Source organism: Oncorhynchus keta, unplaced genomic scaffold (genome assembly GCF_023373465.1).
Source record: "Oncorhynchus keta strain PuntledgeMale-10-30-2019 unplaced genomic scaffold, Oket_V2 Un_contig_30344_pilon_pilon, whole genome shotgun sequence".
Taxonomy (NCBI): Eukaryota; Metazoa; Chordata; class Actinopteri; order Salmoniformes; family Salmonidae; genus Oncorhynchus; species Oncorhynchus keta.
This window is the reverse complement of record NW_026287001.1, coordinates 165-23,766: the sequence shown is the minus strand read 5'-3', so window position 1 is coordinate 23,766 and position 23,602 is coordinate 165. Positions and strand designations below refer to the sequence as shown.

The 23,602-nt window shown below is 48.9% G+C and overlaps 2 long non-coding RNA genes and 1 pseudogene across 6 annotated transcripts; 1 reads left to right on the top strand and 2 right to left on the bottom strand.

Annotated features, from left to right (window-relative positions):
- Positions 1-21,533, top strand: part of LOC118382522 (unconventional myosin-Vc-like) — a 40,767-nt pseudogene extending 19,234 nt beyond the window's left edge.
- Positions 12,461-13,352, bottom strand: LOC127923648 (uncharacterized). Of its 2 annotated transcripts, XR_008114943.1 has the most exons (4): positions 13,219-13,352; positions 13,032-13,107; positions 12,698-12,809; positions 12,461-12,585 (listed from the first exon to the last, which is right to left on the bottom strand). It is a non-coding gene; the product is annotated as an uncharacterized LOC127923648 (long non-coding RNA). The 2 variants fall into 2 exon arrangements; XR_008114944.1 differs by lacking the exon at positions 12,698-12,809 and having other exon boundaries at positions 12,549-12,697.
- LOC127923647 (uncharacterized) lies at positions 18,278-19,215 on the bottom strand. Of its 4 annotated transcripts, none has more exons than XR_008114940.1 (3): positions 19,107-19,215; positions 18,464-19,071; positions 18,278-18,427 (listed from the first exon to the last, which is right to left on the bottom strand). It is a non-coding gene; the product is annotated as an uncharacterized LOC127923647 (long non-coding RNA). The 4 variants fall into 4 exon arrangements; XR_008114939.1 differs by having other exon boundaries at positions 19,145-19,215; XR_008114941.1 differs by having other exon boundaries at positions 18,464-19,033; positions 19,145-19,215.
- Positions 21,534-23,602: the final 2,069 nt, after the last annotated feature.

The window sequence follows — 23,602 nt, the reverse complement described above, 5'->3', positions numbered from 1 at the left end:
AGGACAATGTGAAAAGAAAACAACCGAGCCAGTACAGTGTGGGTCAGGTCCAGTACAGGGTGGTTCAGGTCCAGTACAGGGTGGTTCAGGTCCAGTACAGGGTTGTCCAGGTCCAGTACAGTGTGGGTCAGGTCCAGTACAGGGTGGTCCAGTACAGGGTGGGTCAGTACAGGGTGGGTCAGTACAGGGTTGTCCAGGTCCAGTACAGGGTTGTCCAGGTCCAGTTCACAGGGTGGTCCAGGTTCAGTACAGGGTTGTCCAGGTCCAGTACAGGGTGGTCCAGTACAGGGTGGTCCAGTACAGGGTGGGTCAGGTCCAGTACAGGGTGGGTCAGGTCCAGTACAGGGTGGTCCAGTACAGGGTGGTCAGGTCCAGTACAGGGTGGGTCAGGTCCAGTACAGGGTGGGTCAGGTCCAGTACAGGGTGGGTCAGGTCCAGTACAGGGATGGGTCAGGTCCAGTACAGGGTGGGTCAGGTCCAGTACAGGGTGGTCCAGGTCCAGTACAGGGTGGTTCAGGTCCAGTACAGGGAGGTCCAGTACAGGGTGGGTCCAGTACAGGGTGGGTCAGGTCCAGTACAGGGTGGGTCAGGTCCAGTACAGGGTGGGTCAGGTCCAGTACAGGGTGGTCCAGGTCCAGTACAGGGTGGGTCAGGTCCAGTACAGGGTGGGTCAGGTCCAGTACAGGGTGGGTCAGGTCCAGTACAGGGTGGGTCAGGTCCAGTACAGGGAGGGTCAGGTCCAGTACAGGGTGGTCCAGGTCCAGTACAGGGGGTGGTCCAGGTCCAGTACAGGGTGGTCCAGGTCCAGTTCAGGTCAGACAGGGTGGTCCAGGTCAGGGGTGGGTCAGTACAGGGTGGTCCAGTACAGGGTGGTCCAGGGTGGTTCAGGTCCAGTACAGGGGTGGGTGTCAGGTCCAGTACAGGGTGGGTCAGGTCCAGTACAGGGTGGGTCAGGTCCAGTACAGGGTTGTCCAGGTCCAGTACAGGGTTGTCCAGTACAGGGAGGGTCAGGTCCAGTACAGGGTGGGTCAGGTCCAGTACAGGGTGGGTCAGTACAGGGTGGGTCAGGTCCAGTACAAGTTGTCAGGCCATGAATGTTTGTGACTCTTTTCCTATAGCTAAGATGAGTGTGATTACAAGACAACTTCTTGGTAGCATGATGGAAGAGGAGGTCATTTCCAGGTAGTGTAATTTCTATACATACGTAACTATATTATTCTCTATACATACAGTGGGGCAAAAAAGTATTTAGTCAGTCTGTAATTTTCATCATAGGTACACTTCAACTATGACAGACAAAATGAGAAAAAAAATCCAGAAAATCACATTGTAGGATTTTTAATGAATTTATTTGCAAATTATGGTGGAAAATAAGTATTTGGTCACCTACAAACAAGCAAGATTTCTGGCTCTCACAGACCTGTAACTTCTTCTTTAAGAGGCTCCTCTGTCCTCCACTCGTTACCTGTATTAATGGCACCTGTTTGAACTTGTTATCAGTATAAAAGACACCTGTCCACAACCTCAGTCACACTACAAACTCCACTGGCCAAGACCAAAGAGCTGTCAAAGGACACCAGAAACAAAATTGTAGACCTGCACCAGGCTGGGAAGACTGAATCTGCAATAGATAAGCAGCTTGGTTTGAAGAAATCAACTGTGGGAGCAATTATTAGGAAATGGAAGACATACAAGACCACTGATAATCTCCCTCGATCTGGGGCTCCACGCAAGATCTCACCCCGTGGGGTCAAAATGATCACAAGAAAGGTGAGCAAAAATCACAGAACCACACGGGGGGACCTAGTGAATGACCTGCAGGGAGTTGGGACCAAAGTAACAAAGCCTACCATCAGTAACACACTACGCCGCCAGGGACTCAAATCCTGCAGTGCCAGACGTGTCCCCCTGATTAAGCCAGTACATGTCCAGGCCCGTCTGAAGTTTGCTAGAGAGCATTTGGATGATCCAGAAGAAGATTGGGAGAATGTCATATGGTCAGATGAAACCAAAATATAAATTTTTGGTAAAAACTCAACTCGTCGTGTTTGGAGGACAAAGAATGCTGAGTTGCATCCAAAGAACACCACACCTACTGTGAAGCATGGGGATGGAAACATCATGCTTTGGGGCTGTTTTTCTGCAAAGGGACCAGGACGACTGATCCGTGTAAAGGAAAGAATGAATGGGGCCATGTATCGTGAGATTTTGGGTGAAAACCTCCTTCCATCAGCAAGGGCATTGAAGATGAAACGTGGCTGGGTCTTTCAGCATGATAATGATCCCAAACACTCCGCCCGGCAACGAAGGAGTGGCTTCGTAAAAGCATTTTAAGGTCTTGGAGTGGCCTATTCTGTCTCCAGATCTCAACCCCATAGAAAATCTTTGAGGAGTTGAAAGTCCGTGTTGCCCAGCAACAGCACCAAAACATCACTGCTATAGAGGAGATCTGCATGGAGGAATGGGCCAAAATACCAGCAACAGTGTGAAACCTTTGTGAAGACTTACAGAAAACGTTTGACCTCTGTCATTGCCAACAAAGGTATATATAACAAAGTATTGAGAAACTTTTGTTATTGACCAAATACTTATTTTCCACCATAATTTGCAAATAAATTCATAAAAAATCCTACCATGTGATTTTCTGGAAGTGTACCTATGATGAAAATTACAGGCTTCATCTTTTTAAGTGGGAGAACTTGCACAATTGGTGGCTGACGAAATACTTTTTTGCCCCACTGTATGTAACTATATTATTCTCTATACATATGTAACTATTATTCTCTATACATATGTAACTATATTATTCTCTATACATATGTAACTATATTATTCTCTATACATATGTAACTATATTATTCTCTATACATATGTAACTATTATTCTCTATACATATGTAACTATATTATTCTCTATACATATGTAACTATATTATTCTCTATACATATGTAACTATATTATTCTCTATACATATGTAACTATATTATTCTCTATACATATATATGTAACTATATTATTCTCTATACATATTTGGGACAATGATAGTTTCAATCCAGTTTACACATGTTTTTGTTGTTAAAAGGTTGGCCTCTGATGAGCCAGAACAGATATATGAAGCTGGGGATCTGTTGACGGCTTTTGATGGGCTGCAGAAAGCTACCAGGTCTGACACGTTTGGTTTTTCCCATCTAACTCTGGATCTCTACATTAACCTGGTCCCAGATCAGTTTGTGCTGTCTCCACAAACCCCTACTGGTCCCAGATCAGTTTGTGCTGTCTCCACAAACCCCTACTGGTCCCAGATCAGTTTGTGCTGTCTCCACAAACCCCTACTGGTCCCAGATCAGTTTGTGCTGTCTCCACAAACCCCTACTGGTCCCAGATCAGTTTGTGCTGTCTCCACAAACCCCTACTGGTCCCAGATCAGTTTGTGCTGTCTCCACAAACCCCTACTGGTCCCAGATCAGTTTGTGCTGTCTCCACAAACCCCCTACTGTATGGTCACTGCCGTGATGCTTGCAATCCCACAGAGATCACATGTACTAAACGTATACACTCACTATGCTGCTTCGTGACATGATGTTAGCACTGCTACGTGACATGATGTTAGCACTGCTACGTGACATAATGTTAGCACTGCTACGTGACATAATGTTAGCACTGCTACGTGACATAATGTTAGCACTGCTACGTGACATAATGTTAGCACTGCTACGTGACAGAATGTTAGCACTGCTACGTGACAGAATGTTAGCACTGCTACGTGACAGAATGTTAGCACTGCTACGTGACATAATGTTAGCACTGCTACGTGACATAATGTTAGCACTGCTACGTGACAGAATGTTAGCACTGCTACGTGACAGAATGTTAGCACTGCTACGTGACAGAATGTTAGCACTGCTACGTGACAGAATGTTAGCACTGCTACGTGACAGAATGTTAGCACTGCTACGTGACAGAATGTTAGCACTGCTACGTGACAGAATGTTAGCACTGCTACGTGACAGAATGTTAGCACTGCTACGTGACAGAATGTTAGCACTGCTACGTGACATAATGTTAGCAATGCTACGTGACATAATGTTAGCAATGCTACGTGACATAATGTTAGCAATGCTACGTGACATAATGTTAGCAATGCTACGTGACATAATGTTAGCACTGCTACGTGACATAATGTTAGCACTGCTACGTGACATAATGTTAGCACTGCAACGTGACATAATGTTAGCACTGCTACGTGACATAATGTTAGCACTGCTACGTGACATGATGTTAGCACTGCTACGTGACATGATGTTAGCACTGCTACGTGACAGAATGCTAGCACTGCTACGTGACAGAATGTTAGCACTGCTACGTGACAGAATGTTAGCAATGCTACTGTAAGGATTCACATGGCCATTCTGCCCCAATGTGAGGAATAAACCTTACTGAGTGTTTAGAAAATAGACATCTCTGTTTCACACGGTGATCATTTGACATCCAAGGCTGAATTAAGGTGTTGGTCGGTCTGTCTGACGCTGGTTGGTCGGTCTGTCTGACGCTGGTTGGTTGGTCTGTCTGTGACGCTGGTTGGTTGGTTGGTTGGTCTGTCTGACCCTGGTTGGTTGGTTGGTTGGTCTGTCTGACGCTGGTTGGTTGGTCTGTCTGACGCTGGTTGGTTGGTCTGTCTGACGCTGGTTGGTTGGTCGGTCTGACGCTGGTTGGTTGGTCTGTCTGACGCTGGTTGGTTGTTCTGTCTGACGCTGGTTGGTTGGTCTGTCTGACGCTGGTTGGTTGGTCTGTCTGGCGCTGGTTGGTTGGTCTGTCTGACGCTGGTTGGTTGGTCTGTCTGACGCTGGTTGGTTGGTCTGTCTGACGCTGGTTGGTTGGTCTGTCCGACGCTGGTTGGTTGGTCTGTCCGACGCTGGTTGGTTGGTCTGTCCGACGCTGGTTGGTTGGTCTGTCCGACGCTGGTTGGTTGGTCTGTCCGACGCCCGGTTGGTTGGTTGGTCTGTCTGACGCCGGTTGGTTGGTTGGTCTGTCTGACGCCGGTTGGTTGGTTGGTCTGTCTGGCCGCGGTTGGTTGGTTGGTCTGTCTGACGCCCTTGGTTGGTTGGTCTGTCTGACGCCGGTTGGTTGGTTGGTCTGTCTGACGCCGGTTGGTTGGTTGGTCTGTCTGACGCCGGTTGGTTGGTTGGTCTGTCTGACGCCGGTTGGTTGGTTGGTCTGTCTGACGCCCCGGTTGGTTGGTCTGTCTGACGCCGGTTGGTTGGTTGGTCTGTCTGACGCCGGTTGGTTGGTTGGTCTGTCTGACGCCGGTTGGTTGGTCGGTCTGTCTGACGCCGGTTGGTTGGTCGGTCTGTCTGACGCCGGTTGGTTGGTCTGTCTGTCTGACGCCGGTTGGTTGGTCTGTCTGTCTGACGCCGGTTGGTTGGTCTGTCTGTCTGACGCCGGTTGGTTGGTCTGTCTGTCTGACGCCGGTTGGTTGGTCTGTCTGTCTGACGCCGGTTGGTTGGTCTGTCTGTCTGACGCTGGTTGGTTGGTCTGTCTGTCTGACGCTGGTTGGTTGGTCTGTCTGTCTGACGCTGGTTGGTTGGTCTGTCTGTCTGGCTGGTTGGTTGGTCTGTCTGTCTGACGCTGGTTGGTTGGTCTGTCTGTCTGACGCTGGTTGGTTGGTCTGTCTGTCTGACGCTGGTTGGTTGGTCTGTCTGACGCTGGTTGGTTGGTCTGTCCGCTGGTTGGTTGGTCTGTCCGACGCTGGTTGGTTGGTTGGTCTGTCTGACGCCGGTTGGTTGGTTGGTCTGTCTGACGCCGATTGGTTGGTTGGTCTGTCTGACGCCGGTTGGTTGGTTGGTCTGTCTGACGCCGGTTGGTTGGTTGGTCTGTCTGACGCCGGTTGGTTGGTTGGTCTGTCTGACGCCGGTTGGTTGGTTGGTCTGTCTGACGCCGGTTGGTTGGTTGGTCTGTCTGACGCTGGTTGGTTGGTTGGTCTGTCTGGCGCCGGTTGGTTGGTTGGTCTGTCTGACGCCGGTTGGTTGGTTGGTCTGTCTGACGCCGGTTGGTTGGTTGGTCTGTCTGACGCCGGTTGGTTGGTTGGTCTGTCTGACGCCGGTTGGTTGGTTGGTCTGTCTGACGCCGGTTGGTTGGTTGGTCTGTCTGACGCCGGTTGGTTGGTCGGTCTGTCTGACGCCGGTTGGTTGGTCGGTCTGTCTGACGCCGGTTGGTTGGTCGGTCTGTCTGACGCCGGTTGGTTGGTCTGTCTGTCTGACGCCGGTTGGTTGGTCTGTCTGTCTGACGCCGGTTGGTTGGTCTGTCTGTCTGACGCCGGTTGGTTGGTCTGTCTGTCTGACGCCGGTTGGTTGGTCTGTCTGTCTGACGCCGGTTGGTTGGTCTGTCTGTCTGACGCCGGTTGGTTGGTCTGTCTGTCTGACGCCGGTTGGTTGGTCTGTCTGTCTGACGCTGGTTGGTTGGTCTGTCTGTCTGACGCCGGTTGGTTGGTCTGTCTGTCTGACGCCGGTTGGTTGGTCTGTCTGTCTGGCGCCGGTTGGTTGGTCTGTCTGTCTGACGCCGGTTGGTTGGTTGTCTGTCTGACGCTGGTTGGTTGGTTGTCTGTCTGACGCTGGTTGGTTGGTTGTCTGTCTGACGCTGGTTGGTTGGTTGTCTGTCTGACGCTGGTTGGTTGGTTGTCTGTCTGACGCTGGTTGGTTGGTTGTCTGTCTGACGCTGGTTGGTTGGTTGTCTGTCTGACGCTGGTTGGTTGGTTGTCTGTCTGACGCTGGTTGGTTGGTTGTCTGTCTGACGCTGGTTGGTTGGTTGTCTGTCTGACGCTGGTTGGTCGGTCTGTCTGTCTGTCTGACGCTGGTTGGTCGGTCTGTCTGTCTGTCTGACGCTGGTTGGTCGGTCTGTCTGTCTGTCTGACGCTGGTTGGTCGGTCTGTCTGTCTGTCTGACGCTGGTTGGTCGGTCTGTCTGTCTGTCTGACGCTGGTTGGTCGGTCTGTCTGTCTGTCTGACGCTGGTTGGTCGGTCTGTCTGTCTGTCTGACGCTGGTTGGTCGGTCTGTCTGTCGCTGGTTGTTCGTCTGTCTGACGCTGGTTGTTCGTCTGTCTGACGCTGGTTGTTCGTCTGTCTGACGCTGGTTGTTCGTCTGTCTGACGCTGGTTGTTCGTCTGTCTGACGCTGGTTGTTCGTCTGTCTGACGCTGGTTGTTCGTCTGTCTGACGCTGGTTGTTCGTCTGTCTGACGCTGGTTGTTCGTCTGTCTGACGCTGGTTGTTCGTCTGTCTGACGCTGGTTGTTCGTCTGTCTGACGCTGGTTGTTCGTCTGTCTGACGCTGGTTGTTCGTCTGTCTGACGCCCGGTTGGTTGGTTGTTCGTCTGTCTGACGCCGGTTGGTTGGTTGGTCTGTCTGACGCCGGTTGGTTGGTTGGTCTGTCTGGCGCGCCGGTTGGTTGGTTGGTCTGTCTGACGCCCCGGTTGGTTGGTTGGTCTGTCTGACGCCCGGTTGGTTGGTTGGTCTGTCTGACGCCGGTTGGTTGGTCTGTCTGACGCCGGTTGGTTGGTTGGTTGGTCTGTCTGACGCCGGTTGGTTGGTTGGTTGGTCTGTCTGACGCCGGTTGGTTGGTTGGTTGGTCTGTCTGACGCCGGTTGGTCGGTCTGTCTGTCTGACGCCGGTCTGTCGGTCTGTCTGTCTGACGCCGGTCTGTCGGTCTGTCTGTCTGGCGCCGGTCTGTCGGTCTGTCTGACGCCGGTCTGTCGGTCTGTCTGACGCTGGTTGGTTGGTCTGTCTGACGCTGGTTGGTTGTTGGTCTGTCTGACGCTGGTTGGTTGTTGGTCTGTCTGACGCTGGTTGGTTGTTGGTCTGTCTGACGCTGGTTGGTTGTTGGTCTGTCTGACGCTGGTTGGTTGTTGGTCTGTCTGACGCTGGTTGGTTGTTGGTCTGTCTGACGCTGGTTGGTTGTTGGTCTGTCTGACGCTGGTTGGTTGTTGGTCTGTCTGACGCTGGTTGGTTGTTCGTCTGTCTGACGCTGGTTGGTTGTTCGTCTGTCTGACGCTGGTTGTTCGTCTGTCTGACGCTGGTTGTTCGTCTGTCTGACGCTGGTTGTTCGTCTGTCTGACGCTGGTTGTTCGTCTGTCTGACGCTGGTTGTTCGTCTGTCTGACGCTGGTTGTTCGTCTGTCTGACGCTGGTTGTTCGTCTGTCTGACGCTGGTTGTTTGTCTGTCTGACGCTGGTTGTTCGTCTGTCTGACGCTGGTTGTTCGTCTGTCTGACGCTGGTTGTTCGTCTGTCTGACGCTGGTTGTCTGACGTTCGTCTGTCTGACGCTGGTTGTTCGTCTGTCTGACGCTGGTTGTTCGTCTGTCTGGCGCTGGTTGTTCGTCTGTCTGACGCTGGTTGTTCGTCTGTCTGACGCCGGTTGTTCGTCTGTCTGACGCCGGTTGGTTGGTTGTTCGTCTGTCTGACGCCGGTTGGTTGGTTGTTCGTCTGTCTGACGCCGGTTGGTTGGTCGGTCGGTCTGTCTGACGCCGGTTGGTTGGTCGGTCGGTCTGTCTGACGCCGGTTGGTTGGTCTGTCTGTCTGTCTGACGCCGGTTGGTTGGTCTGTCTGTCTGACGCCGGTTGGTTGGTCTGTCTGTCTGTCTGACGCCCGGTTGGTTGGTCTGTCTGTCTGTCTGACGCCGGTTGGTTGGTCTGTCTGTCTGTCTGACGCCGGTTGGTTGGTCTGTCTGTCTGTCTGACGCCGGTTGGTTGGTCTGTCTGTCTGTCTGACGCTGGTTGGTTGGTCTGTCTGTCTGTCTGACGCTGGTTGGTGGGTCTGTCTGACGCTGGTTGGTTGGTCTGTCTGACGCTGGTTGGTTGGTCTGTCTGACGCTGGTTGTTCGTCTGTCTGACGCTGGTTGTTCGTCTGTCTGACGCTGGTTGTTCGTCTGTCTGACGCTGGTTGTTCGTCTGTCTGACGCTGGTTGTTCGTCTGTCTGACGCTGGTTGTTCGTCTGTCTGACGCTGGTTGTTCGTCTGTCTGACGCTGGTTGTTCGTCTGTCTGACGCCGGTTGGTTGGTTGGTCTGTCTGACGCCGGTTGGTTGGTCTGTCTGACGCCGGTTGGTTGGTTGGTTGGTTGGTCTGTCTGACGCTGGTTGGTTGGTCTGTCTGACGCTGGTTGGTTGGTCTGTCTGACGCTGGTTGGTTGGTCTGTCTGACGCTGGTTGGTTGGTCTGTCTGACGCTGGTTGGTTGGTTGTCTGTCTGACGCTGGTTGGTTGGTTGTCTGTCTGACGCTGGTTGGTTGGTTGTCTGTCTGACGCTGGTTGGTTGGTCTGTCTGACGCCGGTTGGTTGGTCTGTCTGGCTGTGTGACTTGTTCGTCTGTCTGCCGGCAGAGTGCTGGAGAGGAAGCAGAAGGAACAGAAAGAGGTCTCCGACAGCCAGATAGAGGGGCTGACGTTCAAGGTGGAACACCTGCAGAACGAAAACAATCAGCTGCAGAAACTGTTCCAAGAAAAAATATCTGTCAACGACAGCATCGGCCAGGAAGTGACCAGGCTGAACCAGGAAAACATGGTCATACCGGAACTGAAGCAGACGGTGTCAGAGCTACAACGACATAAACAGGAACTGGAGGAGCAACTGGAGGAGCAGACCAGAGGGATGACAGGTAGACACAGTACACTACACCATCACTTCGGCCTCTAGGTTCGTGGTCATTGTTATCCAATCAGCTCAGGAAGTCAGGAACTCAGGAACTCAGGAAGTCAGGAACTCAGGAACTCAGGAAGTCATTACAAAAGCATTTTTCTCTTTTTATTTTTTAGAACAAATTGAGGAGATATCAAAAAAGCTTCAAATGAATGTTGAAGAGGAAGCCACCCAACGCAGGTACGTATATATAGTACAGTAGTATCCCAACGCAGGTACATGTATATAGTACAGTAGTATCCCAACGCAGGTACGTGTATATATAGTACAGTAGTATCCCAACGCAGGTACATGTATATAGTACAGTAGTATCCCAACGCAGGTACGTATATATAGTACAGTAGTATCCCAACGCAGGTACGTGTATATATAGTACAGTAGTATCCCAACGCAGGTACATATATATATAGTACAGTAGTATCCCAACGCAGGTACATATATATATATATAGTACGGTAGTATCCCAACGCAGGTACGTATATATAGTACGGTAGTATCCCAACGCAGGTACATATATATAGTACAGTAGTATCCCAACGCAGGTATATATATATATATATATATAGTACGGTAGTATCCTCAAGCCCTGAAATCATATAACAATATTCCATTGTCTGCAGATGCTTTTATCCAAAGCGACATGCAGGACAGTGAGTGCATACATTTACACTGTGTGTATGTATGTATGTATGTATGTATGTATGTATATAATCCCAACGGGGAATTGAACCCACAACCACTATCTCGACATGCTAGCACCACACCCTTACCAACTGAACCACACAAGACCACAATCAAGCCATCATTACTATTCTGATCACGACTGACCCCTAACCTCTCTGTTCAGGCTGTTGGAGCAGCATGAGCAGGTGGAGCGGGAGAAGGAGGAGGTGGAGAGGAGGGTGGAGGAGCTGGAGGAGGTGCTCAGGAGACAGAAGAACACGGAGACCGAGGCCAAGACCAGATTCACTCAGGAGGCATCACGACTCACTGCAGAGAACATGGTGTGTGACTGACTGACTGTTTGTTTGTGACTGACTGACTGTTTGTTTGTGACTGTTTGTTTGTTTGTGACTGACTGTTTGTTTGTGACTGACTGTTTGTTTGTGACTGACTGTTTGTTTGTGACTGACTGACTGTTTGACTGACTGACTGACTGACTGTTTGTGACTGACTGTTTGTTTGTTTCTGACTGACTGTTTGTTTGTGACTGACTGTTTGTTTGTGACCCACTTTGTTTGACTGACTGACTGTTTGTTTGTGACTGACTTTGTTTGACTGACTGACTGACTGTTTGTTTGTGACTGACTGACTGTTTGTTTGTGACTGTTTGTTTCTGACTGACTGTTTGTGTTTGACTGACTGACTGACTGTTTGTTTGTGACTGACTGACTGTTTGTTTGTGACTGTTTGTTTGTTTGTGACTGACTGTTTGTTTGTGACTGACTGTTTGTTTGTGACTGACTGTTTGTTTGTGACTGACTGACTGTTTGTGACTGACTGACTGACTGTTTGTTAGTGACTGTTTGTTTGTTTCTGACTGACTGTTTGTTTGTGACTGACTGTTTGTTTGTGACTGACTTTGTTTGACTGACTGACTGTTTGTTTGTGACTGACTTTGTTTGACTGACTGACTGACTGTTTGTTTGTGACTGACTGTTTGTGACTGACTGACTGTTTGTGTTTGACTGACTGACTGACTGACTGTTTGTTTGTGACTGACTGACTGTTTGTGACTGACTGACTGACTGTTTGTGACTGACTGACTGACTGTTTGTTTGTGATGACTGTTTGTTTCTGACTGACTGTTTGCGTTTGACTGACTGTTTGCGTTTGACTGACTGTTTGCGTTTGACTGACTGTTTGCGTTTGACTGACTGTTTGCGTTTGACTGACTGTTTGCGTTTGACTGACTGTTTGCGTTTGACTGACTGTTTGCGTTTGACTGACTGTTTGCGTTTGACTGACTGTTTGCGTTTGACTGACTGTTTGCGTTTGACTGACTGTTTGCGTTTGACTGACTGTTTGCGTTTGACTGACTGTTTGCGTTTGACTGACTGTTTGCGTTTGACTGACTGTTTGCGTTTGACTGACTGTTTGCGTTTGACTGTGTAATTCAGTCCTTGTGATATTTACGTTTAATTACAGGACTTTGAAGAACAGCTCGACATGAAGGATCGGTTGATAAGGAAGCTGCAAAATAAAATCAAGAGTCTTCAAACATCCGAGAAAGGTAACACGATTATGCACTGACAAAGTAAACTTCTGGTACATTCTATCTATCATTTGATATTCAGCTCATTTCCTGTTTCTTTGTGGTTTCTTCCTCAGCCAATCAAACGCCAGCGCCCACTATTCCCAAAGAATACCTCGGAATGTTGGAGTACAAGAGGGAGGATGAACCCAAGCTCATTCAATACATAATTCTGGGTAATGAACACATCACCATTCTTGTTGGAGTTGACGTTGTTTTTAAAGTATCGCATGACCCCAGATGTCTACGTGGCCTAAGAAAAGAATCTAAGAAGATAGATCACACGAACCTGAGAGGATGCACTAACAACTGGTTCTCACTATGAAAGTGTGACATCTCAAACAACAGCAGCAGCTTACAGGGTTTGTCTCATGTCTGTAACTGGGTTGTGTTCATTAGGCATCAAATGGAAGAAAGACTGAAACAGGGAGGGACTACCTGCTCTTGTCTAATAAGGAATGCCCAATTTTTTTTTTTTTTTTTTTTTGCATAAAGCTTTCCGTTGTGTGTCCTACTTAACACCACTCGGCTCTTTGTCAGACCTGAAACCCAGGGGGGTAGTGGTCAACATGATCCCCAACATGGCCGCCCAGCTTCTCTTCATGTGTGTCCGTTAACCTGGCCCATGTTTGTAACTGTCCTATGTTTGCAGACCTGAAACCCAGGGGGGTAGTGGTCAACATGATCCCCAACATGGCCGCCCAGCTTCTCTTCATGTGTGTCCGTTAATCTGGCCCATGTTTGTAACTGTCCTATGTTTGCAGACCTGAAGCCCAGGGGGGTAGTGGTCAACATGATCCCCAACATGGCCGCCCAGCTTCTCTTCATGTGTGTCCGTTAACCTGGCCCATGTTTGTAACTGTCCTATGTTTGCAGACCTGAAGCCCAGGGGGGTAGTGGTCAACATGATCCCCAACATGGCCGACCAGCTTCTCTTCATGTGTGTCCGTTAATCTGGCCCATGTTTGTAACTGTCCTATGTTTGCAGACCTGAAACCCAGGGGGTAGTGGTCAACATGATCCCAACATGGCCGCCCAACTTCTCTTCGTGTGTGTCCGTTAACCTGGCCCATGTTTGTAACTGTCCTATGTTTGCAGACCTGAAACCCAGGGGGGTAGTGGTCAACATGATCCCCAACATGGCCGCCCAGCTTCTCTTCATGTGTGTCCGTTAACCTGGCCCATGTTTGTAACTGTCCTATGTTTGCAGACCTGAAGCCCAGGGGGTAGTGGTCAACATGATCCCCAACATGGCCGCCCAGCTTCTCTTCATGTGTGTCTGTTAACCTGGCCCATGTTTGTAACTGTCCTATGTTTGCAGACCTGAAACCCAGGGGGGTAGTGGTCAACATGATCCCCAACATGGCCGCCCAGCTTCTCTTCATGTGTGTCTGTTAACCTGGCCCATGTTTGTAACTGTGTTTGCAGACCTGAAACCCAGGGGGGTAGTGGTCAACATGATCCCCAACATGGCCGCCCAGCTTCTCTTCATGTGTGTCCGCCACGCTGACTACCTCAACGACGGAGCAAAGCTCAAATCCCTCATGAACGCCATAATCAGCGGGGTTAAGAAGGTCATCACGGTAAGCTGAGTCAGCGCTCTATTCTGTTCCTGTTCTGCTTTTCACAGTTCTTCATACGACTCTGAAAACTCATAACAGGCCAAAGTGTGTGTGTGTGTGTGTGTGTGTGTGTGTGTGTGTGTGTGTGTGTGTACTGTAAGTTCTTCTTCTTTTGTCCCTGGGGGAATGAAAAGACCCTGTTTACATTCAAATGCGGATGTTCTCAGGATGATTGTTGTTGTCATTTGTTTACCTGTCTCAGGATGATTGTTGTTGTTTATGTTGTCATTTGTTTACCTGTCTCAGGTTGATTGTTGTTGTTGTTGTTTATGTTGTCATTTGTTTACCTGTCTCAGGATGATTGTTGTTGTTGTTTATGTTGTCATTTGTTTACCTGTCTCAGGATGATTGTTGTTGTTGTTGTTGTTGTTTATGTTGTCATTTGTTTACCTGTCTCAGGATGATTGTTGTTGTTGTTTATGTTGTCATTTGTTTACCTGTCTCAGGATGATTGTTGTTGTTTATGTTGTTGTCATTTGTTTACCCGTCTCAGGATCACCAAGCAGACTTTGAATTGCTGTCGTTCTGGTTCTCGAACATGTACCACATGCTCAACTGTCTGAAGCAGTACAGTGGAGAGGAGGTACTCTGCTATTTTATACGGCACACCTTCAGGGGTTCAGGGGTTCTATCCACAGACAATGTACCAGTCCATATGTTGTTTCATATTTACGTAGTAATACTCTGACCTAAAGATCTGTTGTTTATTATTATAAAATGTTAATTTTTATCCCGCCGTTTTCCACAGGAGTTTCTGAAACAGAACTCTCCGCGTCAAAAGAAGAACTGCTTGCAGAACTTTGACTTGTCTGAACACAGACAGATCTTCAGTGATCTGGCCATCCGTATCTACCACCAGTTCATATCTGTTATGGAGAAGGCTCTTATGCCTATGATCGGTAAGGTTACTCTCATAAGATAACAACATGATGTACAGTACCGGTCAAAATAGTTTGGACACACCTACTCATTCCAGGGTTTTTTTTTCTTATATTTTGTATTTCAAAACCAATTTATTTATAAAGCCCTTCTTACATCAGCTGATATCTCAAAGTGCTGTACAGAAACCCAGCCTAAAACCCCAAACAGCAAGCAATGCAGGTGTAGAAGCACGGTGGCTAGGAAAAACTCCCTAGAAAGGCCAAAACCTAGGAAGAAACCTAGAGAGGAACCAGGCTATGAGAGGTGGCCAGTCCTCTTCTGGCTGTGCCGGGTGGAGATTATAACAGAACATAGCCAAGATGTTCAAATGTTCATAAGTGACCAGCAGGGTCAGATATGAATAATCACAGTGAACAGGTCAGGGTTCCATAGCCGCAGGCAGAACAGTTGAAACTGGAGCAGCAGCACGGCCAGGTGGACTGGGGACAACAAGGAGTCATCATGTCAGGTAGTCCTGAGGCATGGTCCTACGGCTCAGGTCCTCCGAGAGGGAGAAAGAGAGAGAATAAGAGAGCACATACTTAAATTCACACAGGACACCGGATATAACAAACTGATCCTAGTCCCCGACACACAAACTACTGCAGCGTAAATACTGGAGGCTGAGACAGGAGGGGTCGGGAGACACTGTGGCCCCACCCCAGCCAATGATACCCCAGGACAGGGCCAAACAGGCAGGATATAACCCCACCCCCTTTGCAAAAGCACAGCCCTCACACCATTAGAGGGATATCTCCAACCAGCAACTTGCCATCCTAAGGCGAGGCCGAATATAGCCCACAAAGATCTCCGCCACGGCACAACCCAAGGGGGGGCACCAACCCAGACGGTGACCACTCAAGTGACCACTCACGCACCCCTCCCAGGGACGGCATGGAAGAGCACCAGTAAGCCAGTGACTCAGCCCCTGTAATAGGGTTAGAGGCAGAGAATCCCAGTGGAGAGAGGGGAACCAGCCAGGCAGAGACAGCACCTCATGAAGCTGGTTGAGAGAATGCCAAGAGTGTGCAAAGCTGTATTATATTATGATTTGTTTAACACTTTTTTGGTTACTACATGATTCCATAGTTTTAATGTCTTCACTATTATTCTACAATGGTACTGTACATTGATATGATTTTTTTATTTTATTTATTTTACCTTTATTTAACTAGGCCAGTCAGTTAAGAACAAATTCTTATTCTCAATGATGGCCTAGGAACAGTGGGTTAACTGGTCTAGGAACAGTGGGCTAACTGGTCTAGGAACAGTGGGTTAACTGGTCTAGGGACAGTGGGTTAACTGGTCTAGGGACAGTGGGTTAACTGGTCTAGGAACAGTGGGTTAACTGGTCTAGGAACAGTGGGCTAACTGGTCTAGGAACAGTGGGCTAACTGGTCTAGGAACAGTGGGTTAACTGGTCTAGGAACAGTGGGTTAACTGCCTGTTCAGGGGCAGAAAAACAGATTTGTACCTTGTCAGTTTGAACTTGCAACCTTCCGGTTACTAGTCCAACGCTCTAACCACTAGGCTACCCTGCCGCCTCTCCACTCTAACCACCAGGCTACCTGCCGTCCCTCCACTCTAACCACCAGGCTACCTGCCGTCCCTCCACTCTAACCACTAGGCTACCCTGCCGCCCCTCCACTCTAACCACTAGGCTACCCTGCCGCCCCTCCACTCTAACCACTAGGCTACCCTGCCGCCCCTCCCACTCTAACCACTAGGCTACCCTGCCGCCCCTCCACTCTAACCACTAGGCTACCCTGCCGCCCCTCCACTCTAACCACTAGGCTACCCTGCCGCCCCTCCACTCTAACCACTAGGCTACCCTGCCGTCCCTCCACTCTAACCACTAGGCTACCCTGCCGTCCCTCCACTCTAACCACTAGGCTACCCTGCCGCCCCTCCACTCTAACCACTAGGCTACCTGCCGTCCCTCCACTCTAACCACTAGGCTACCTGCCGTCCCTCCACTCTAACCACTAGGCTACCCTGCCGCCCCTCCACTCTAACCACTAGGCTACCCTGCCGCCCCTCCACTCTAACCACTAGACTACCCTGCCACCCCTCCACTCTAACCACTAGGCTACCTGCCGCCCCTCCACTCTAACCACTAGGCTACCCTGCCGCCCCTCCACTCTAACCACTGGGCTACCTGCCGCCCCTCCACTCTAACCACTAGGCTACCCTGCCGCCCCTCCACTCTAACCACTAGGCTACCTGCCGCCCCTCCACTCTAACCACCAGGCTACCTGCCGCCCTCCACTCTAACCACCAGGCTACCTGCCGCCCCCTCCACTCTAACCATTAGGCTACCCTGCCGCCCCTCCACTCTAACCACTAGGCTACCCTGCCGCCTCTACACTCTAACCACTAGGCTGATACATACATTGATAGTCACTTTCCATTAAATATTTGTAGAAATCCAAGAAAGTATTGTTATATAAAGGTTAAAGATAAAGGTTTTCATTCATTCACACATGCATACAGTGCCTGTTGTACATAAGGAGTGTGTGTCTGTTTCCTCCAGTTCCTGGTATGCTGGAGCACGAGAGTCTCCAGGGAATCTCTAGTATGAAGCCTACAGGTTTCCGTAAGCGTTCCAGCAGCATCTATGAGGACCAGGAGATCTACACCATCTCTTCTCTCCTCCAGCAGCTCAGTCTGTACCACAGCACTATGAGTCAGCACGGCATGGAGGAGGGGCTGGTCAGACAGGTAGGAGGGGGGTCACTCAGGGGCTGGTCAGACAGGTAGGAGGCGGGGCTGGTCAGACAGGTAGGAGGGGGGGATCAGACGGGTAGGAGGAGGGGGATCAGATGGGTAGGAGGAGGGGGGGCAGACAGGTAGAAGAAGGGGGGCAGACAGGTAGGATGAGGGGGAGGGGGCAGACAGGTAGAAGGAGGGGGAGGCTGACAGATAGGAGTGGGGGCGGGGCAGACAGGTAGGAGGCGGGGCGGGGCTGGTCAGACAGGTAGGAGGCGGGGCGGGGCTGGTCAGACAGGTAGGAGGCGGGGCGGGGCTGGTCAGACAGGTAGGAGGGGGGGCTGGTCAGACAGGTAGGAGGCGGGGCTGGTCAGACAGGTAGGAGGCGGGGCTGGTCAGACAGGTAGGAGGCGGGGCTGGTCAGACAGGTAGGAGGAGGGGGAGGCAGACAGGTAGGAGGAGGGGGTCAGACAGGGAGGGGGTTGGGCAGACGGGGTAGGAGGAGGGGGTCAGACAGGGGAGGGGGCAGACGGGTAGGAGGAGGGGGGTCAGACGGGTAGGAGGAGGGGGCAGACAGGTAGGAGGAGGGGGTCAGACAGGGAGGGGGTTGGGCAGACAGGTAGTAGGAGGGGAGGCAGACAGGTAGGGGGGGTCAGACAGGGAGGGGGTGGGGCAGACTGGTAGGAGGAGGGGGCAGACTGGTAGGAGGAGGGGGCAGACAGGTAGGAGGGGGGCACTCAGGTATGGTGGGGTCAGACAGGTGGGGGGCAGTGTGTGTGTGTGTGTGTGTGTGTCGGGGGCTGTAGGGGAAAGGAGTAAACTCCCTCTTGGGATCAATTGCTGGGGTTGCACAGGTATCGATTCTTGGACCTCTATGATTTTCAGGTTGTATTTGCATCTACCTGTGTTTGTGTCTGACCCTGTCTTGTCCAACATCTACCCGTGTTTGTGTCTGACCCTGTCTTGTCCAACATCTACCTGTGTTTGTGTCTGACCCTGTCTTGTCCAACATCTACCTGTGTTTGTGTCTGACCCTGTCTTGTCCAACATCTACCTGTGTTTGTGTCTGACCCTGTCTTGTCCAACATCTACCTGTGTTTGTGTCTGACCCTGTCTTGTCCAACATCTACCTGTGTTTGTGTCTGACCCTGTCTTGTCCAACATCTACCTGTGTTTGTGTCTGACCCTGTCTTGTCCAACATCTACCTGTGTTTGTGTCTGACCCTGTCTTGTCCAACATCTACCTGTGTGTGTCTGACCCTGTCTTGTCCAACATCTACCTGTGTTTGTGTCTGACCCTGTCTTGTCCAACATCTACCTGTGTTTGTGTCTGACCCTGTCTTGTCCAACATCTACCTGTGTTTGTGTCTGACCCTGTCTTGTCCAACATCTACCTGTGTTTGTGTCTGACCCTGTCTTGTCCAACATCTACCTGTGTTTGTGTCTGACCCTGTCTTGTCCAACATCTACCTGTGTTTGTGTCTGACCCTGTCTTGTCCAACATCTACCTGTGTTTGTGTCTGACCCTGTCTTGTCCAACATCTACCTGTGTTTGTGTCTGACCCTGTCTTGTCCAACATCTACCTGTGTTTGTGTCTGACCCTGTCTTGTCCAACATCTACCTGTGTTTGTGTCTGACCCTGTCTTGTCCAACATCTACCTGTGTTTGTGTCTGACCCTGTCTTGTCCAACATCTACCTGTGTTTGTGTCTGACCCTGTCTTGTCCAACATCTACCTGTGTTTGTGTCTGACCCTGTCTTGTCCAACATCTACCTGTGTTTGTGTCTGACCCTGTCTTGTCCAACATCTACCTGTGTTTGTGTCTGACCCTGTCTTGTCCAACATCTACCTGTGTTTGTGTCTGACCCTGTCTTGTCCAACATCTACCTGTGTGTGTCTGACCCTGTCTTCTCAACATCTACCTGTGTTTGTGTCTGACCCTGTCTTGTCCAACATCTACCTGTGTGTGTCTGACCCTGTCTTGTCCAACATCTACCTGTGTTTGTGTCTGACCCTGTGTTGTCCCAACAGGCTGTGAAACAGACTTTCTTCTTGGTGGGTGCGGCCACACTCAACAACATCCTGCTACGCAAAGACATGTGCTCCTGTAGGAAGGGCATGCAGATCAGGTGTGTGTGTGTGTGTGTGTGTGTGTGTGTGTAAGTTCACTGTAAGTTCTTCTTCTTTTGTCCCTGGGGGAATGAAAGTCCTTGTTTACATTCAAATGCGGATGTTCTCAGGAAGGGCATGCAGATCAGGTAGGGGTGTGTGTGATGACCAAGAAGAAACAGAGGAAGAGATGGCAAGTTAAATCCTCCCCAGCAAACAGTGAAAGTTCCTACAACGTATGTTAAACGTAGCAACATGTTTCAGGTACCTGTCTGTATGCTACTGTAGGTAACGTAGCAACATGTTTCAGGTACCTGACTGTATGCTACTGTAGGTAACATAGCAACATATTTCAGGTACCTGTCTGTATGCTACTGTAGGTAACATAGCAACATATTTCAGGTACCTGTCTGTATGCTACTGTACGTAACGTAGCAACATGTTTCAGGTACCTGACTGTATGCTACTGTAGGTAATGTAGCAGCATGTTTTGCAGGTGTAACATCAGTTACCTGGAGGAGTGGCTGAAGGAGAAGGACCTCGTGCAGGGTACCAGTGCCATGGAAACTCTGAAGCCTCTGTGTCAGGCTGCCTGGTTACTGCAGGTCAACAAGACCACAGATGACGATGCCAAGGAAATCATAGAACAATGCTCTGAACTCAACACTGTACAGGTACTGAAGGACGATGTACTACAGGGCCCCCCCTACCCCCCATGTTTTCTGAACAAAAATTAATATACTTTTTAATAAAAATTGTTGGACAGTAAACACTGTAAAAGCACCAGGAAATAAGCACTAAGTGATTTTAATCGAGGAAATCAATTCTCAACGGTTCCCATGCGTAATAGAGAGATGTGATTGTATACACATGTAAGCAAGGTTTGAAATGATTTTAGTCAAATGTATCTGTTTGTGTATTTCTTGCGGTCAATTTGCAGTCTGTAAAATGTATTAGTAATTATGTTCCGGTCCCCTGACAATCCGCTCAAGAAAGGATCGTCCCGCGGCTGAATCTAGTTGCTGTTTCTTTCTGTACTACATTACCCATAATGCTTTGACAAAACGCTAACAAAATGTTGTACCCTATCCTTACAGATACTTAACACAGGCAATACTTTAGATTGACTGTTTTTTTGTGAATATTACTCAGTGTCAGTGACAGAACCTTGTTTATTGTCCTGTTCTAGATTGTCAAGATTCTGAATTCTTACACTCCCATTGATGATTTTTGTTCTAGATTGTCAAGATTCTGAATTCTTACACTCCCATTGATGATTTTTGTTCTAGATTGTCAAGATTCTGAATTCTTACACTCCCATTGATGTTTTTTGTTCTAGATTGTCAAGATTCTGAATTCTTACACTCCCATTGATGATTTTGAGAAAAGGGTGGCACCGTCGTTTGTCCGCAAAGTTCAGGTAAGGTGTAAATGTGCATCCCGATCTCGATCATGTGACAAGGATCATGTGCACCTGAATTATTATGAAATTATTTTAATCACAGCAGTTCCAGTATATGGAAATTCAAGACAATCCAAAACCAGTTCCATGAACTAAATGTAAGAAATTAATGTATTTCCCTTGTCCTCAGGGCTTGCTCCAGGACCGTGAGGGGGGATCCTCCCAGCTGATGCTAGACACCCAGTATCGTTTCCAGGTCACCTTCCCCTTCACCCCGTCCTCTCAGGCCCTGGAGCTACTACAACTGCCATCCAGCCTCAGACTGGGCTTCATCACCAGGATCTAACCCTGACCTCTGGGGGAGGCGGTAGCCTCGACTTTAGAGAAGCGGTCCATTAACCTAAAGGTTGCTGGTTTGAATCCCAGGGATGACGGGGGAAAAGCTGGCAGGAGTGAGGTGCCACTGTCTACCAGCGTCTCGGGTGTCACCAACTGCCATTGTAGCCAAATAGCCTTTTTAAAAATGATTAGTGTTTTCATTTACACTCGTAATACAGTTTGAAATAAATATTACTCTGACGTCTGATGAATTTTGTGACTTAAATGCAGATGCTGTTGCAGAGCTAAATGCTTGGGAGTACAGTGAGAAACCTTACTTCTCAGCTGGATGAGATGAGAAATGCAGTTCTGCAGAAAACAGTTTTAAGTTCAATATCAAACTGCTGTTTTTTTTGTTGTAGTAAATTCAAATGTGTCTACTCAATGTTTTGGAGTAACATGCACAGTACATCAAATGTCTTTTTTGTTTTGTTTTCAAATATATATTTTGTAAATCATACTGTAGAAGTATTTTTGTATCTTAAATAATATACTGAACAAAAATATAAACGGAAACATGCAACAATTTAAGACATTTTACGGTTTATATAAGGAAATCAGTCAATTGAAATAAATAAATGAGGTGCCTAATCTATGGATTTCATATGACTTGGAATACAGATATGCATCTGGTTGGTCACAGATACCTATTTTACCTTTATTTAACCAGGTAGGCTAGTTGAGAACACCTTTATTTAACCAGGTAGGCTAGGTGAGAACACCTTTATTTAACCAGGTAGGCTAGGTGAGAACACCTTTATTTAACCAGGTAGGCTAGGTGAGAACACCTTTATTTAACCAGGTAGGCTAGGTGAGAACACCTTTATTTAACCAGGTAGGCTAGGTGAGAACACCTTTATTTAACCAGGTAGGCTAGGTGAGAACACCTTTATTTAACCAGGTAGGCTAGTTGAGAACACCTTTATTTAACCAGGTAGGCTAGTTGAGAACACCTTTATTTAACCAGGTAGGCTAGTTGAGAACACCTTTATTTAACCAGGTAGGCTAGTTGAGAACACCTTTATTTAACCAGGTAGGCTAGTTGAGAACACCTTTATTTAACCAGGTAGGCTAGTTGAGAACACCTTTATTTAACCAGGTAGGCTAGTTGAGAACACCTTTATTTAACCAGGTAGGCTAGGTGAGAACACCTTTATTTAACCAGGTAGGCTAGTTGAGAACACCTTTATTTAACCAGGTAGGCTAGTTGAGAACAAGTTCTCATTTGCAACTGCGACCTGGCCAAGATAAAGCATAGCAGTGTAAACAGACAACACAGTTACAGGTAGGGCGTGGATCAGAAAACCAGTCAGTATCTGGTGTGAACACCATTTGCCTCATGCAGCGCGACACATCTCCTTCACATAGAGTTGATCAGGCTGTTGATTGTGGCCTGTGGAATGTTGTCCCCACTCTTCTTCAATGGCTGTGTGAAGTTGCTGGATATTGGTGGGAACTGGAACTACACTTTGATCCTATTCATGCTCAATGGATGACATGTCTGGTGAGTATGCAGGCCATGGACGAACTGCGACCTTTTCAGTTTCCAGGAATGTACACACCCTAGCGACATGGGGCCGTGCATTATCAAATCAAATGTATTTATATAGCCCTTCGTACATCAGCTGATATCTCAAAGTGCTGTACAGAAACACAGCCTAAAACCCCAAACCGCAAGCAATGCAGGTGTAGAAGCACGGTGGCTAGGAATAACTCCCTAGAAAGGCCAAAACTTAGCCTGGTTCCTCTCTAGGTTTCTTCCTATGTGGGGTGGCCAGTCCTCTTCTGGCTGTGCCAGGTGGAGATTATAACAGAACATGGCCAAGATGTTCAAATGTTCATAAATGACCAGCATGGTCAAATAACAAGGCAGAACAGTTGAAACTTGAGCAGCAGCATGGCCAGGTGGACTGGGGACAGCAAGGAGTCATGTCAGGTAGTCCTGAGGCATGGTCCAAGGGCTCAGGTCCCCTGAGAGAGAATTAGAGAGAGCACACTTAAATTCACACAGGACACTGAATAGGACAGGAGAAGTACTCCAGATATAACAAACTGTCCCCAGCCCCCCGACACATAAACTACTGCAGCATAAATACTGGAGGCTGAGACAGAAGGGGTCGGGAGACACCGTGGCCCCATCCGAGGACACCCCCAGACAGGGCCAAACAGGAAGGATATAACCCCATCCACTTTGTCAAAGCACAGCCCCCACACCACTAGAGGGATATCTTCAACCACCAACTTATCATCCTGAGACAAGGCCGAGTATAGCCCACAAAGATCTCCGCCACGGCACAACCCAAGGCGGGGGGGCGCCAACCCAGACAGGAAGATCACATCAGTGACGCACCCCTCCTAGGGACGGTATGGAAGAGCACCAGTAAGCCAGTAACTCAGCCCCTGTAATAGGGTTAGAGGCAGAGATTTGCAGTGGAGAGAGGGGAACCGGCCAGGCAGAGACAGCAAGGGCGGTTCGTTGCTCCAGATTCTTTCCGTTCACCTTCCCCTCCTGGGCCAGACTACACTCAA